Raw genomic sequence first — 1,904 nt, 5'->3', positions numbered from 1 at the left:
CATAGTCCTGTCCATAGTCCTGTCCATAGTCCTGTCCATAGTCCTGTCCATAGTCCTGTCCTGTCCATAGTCCTGTCCATAGTCCTGTCCATAGTCCTGTCCATAGTCCTGTCCTGTCCATAGTCCTGTCCATAGTCCTGTCCATAGTCCTGTCCTGTCCTGTCCATAGTCCTGTCCATAGTCCTGTCCATAGTCCTGTCCATAGTCCTGTCCTGTCCATAGTCCTGTCCTGTCCCTGTCCTGTCCATAGTCCTGTCCATAGTCCTGTCCTGTCCATAGTCCTGTCCATAGTCCTGTCCATAGTCCTGTCCTGTCCATAGTCCTGTCCATAGTCCTGTCCTGTCCATAGTCCTGTCCATAGTCCTGTCCATAGTCCTGTCCATAGGTCCCTGTCCATAGTCCTTGTCCATAGTCCTGTCCTGTCCATAGTCCTGTCCGTCCATAGTCCTGTCCTTGTCTGTCCATAGTCCTGTCTGTCCTGTCCATAGTCCTGTCCATGTTCCATAGGTCCTGTCCATAGTCCTGTCCTGTCCATAGTCCTTGTTCCATTGTTCCATAGTCCTGTCCATAGTCCTCCAATAGTCCTGTCCTGTCCATAGTCCTGTCCATAGGTCCTGTCCATAGTCCTGTCCTGTCCATAGTCCTGTCCATAGTCCTGTCCATAGTCCTGTCCTGTCCACAGTCCTGTCCATAGTCCTGTCCATAGTCCTGTCCATAGTCCTGTCCTGTCCTGTCCATAGTCCTGTCCATAGTCCTGTCCATAGTCCTGTCCTGTCCATAGTCCTGTTCCATAGTCCTGTCCTGTCCATAGTCCTGTCCATAGTCCTGTCCATAGTCCTGTCCATAGTCCTGTCCTGTCCATAGTCCTGTCCATAGTCCTGTCCATAGTCCTGTCCATAGTCCTGTCCATAGTCCTCCTGTCCTCCTCTCTGTCCTCCTCTCTCTCTCTTTTTAACTCTATCTCTCTCTCTCTTGTTCCTTTTTCATTAAGTTTTATGCCATGCCAGGGATGAGTTTACAAATCTGATGAGTTCAGGAACCCATCTTATATTATAGTTCAGGAACCCATCATATATTATAGTTCAGGAACCCATCATATATTATAGTTCAGGAACCCATCATATATTATAGTTCAGGAACCCATCATATATTATAGTCTAGGAACCCATCATATATTATAGTTCAGGAACCCGTCATATATTATTGTAAACTTTGAACCTTACATTCCATGACTTAGGTTCTTTACCCGACTTTTAAAGTCCGATTCTCTATTCTGATTGTAACTGTCCCTTTTTAAATGTGTGATGTGCATGTGTGCTGACATTAAACACTTTTTAAATGAGAGATGTGCATGTCTGCTCACATAAAACACTTTCCTTCTTCAGCCTGTCTATGGGGGCTAACCCTGATCTATAGCCTACCATCACAGACAAATGAGAAAGAGAGAGAAAGAGAGAGAGAGAGAGAAACAGAGAGAAAGAGAGAGAGGGAGAAAAACAGAGAGAGAAAGAGAAACAGAGAGGGGGAGAGAGAGAGTGAGAGAGAAAGAGAGAGGGTGAGAGAAACGGAGAGAAACGGAGAGAGAGGGGGAGAGCGAGAAAAACAGAGAGAGAGGGAGAGAGAAACAGAGAGAGAGGGGGAGAGAGAGTGAGAGAGAAAGAGATAAAGAAACAAAGAGAGAGAGAGAGAGAGAGAGAGAGAGAGAGAGAGAGAGAGAGAGATGATCAGGTGTAAGCCGCTCACATATTTTGGGCTCTCCAGCTCCTGAGGGGGCTAGATCTCTCTCTCTGTACTATCATCAAACAGTCTCTCTGTCTTTCTCTCTGCATCTCCCCACATCCTTACAGTGAGGCTGCTTCCCACAGAAACAGAGATGTGTTTACGCCAGCCCACTGCCTCGCTGT

Source organism: Clupea harengus, chromosome 2 (genome assembly GCF_900700415.2).
Source record: "Clupea harengus chromosome 2, Ch_v2.0.2, whole genome shotgun sequence".
In the NCBI taxonomy this organism is placed as follows: Eukaryota; Metazoa; Chordata; class Actinopteri; order Clupeiformes; family Clupeidae; genus Clupea; species Clupea harengus.
This window is presented reverse-complemented; position numbering follows the sequence as displayed.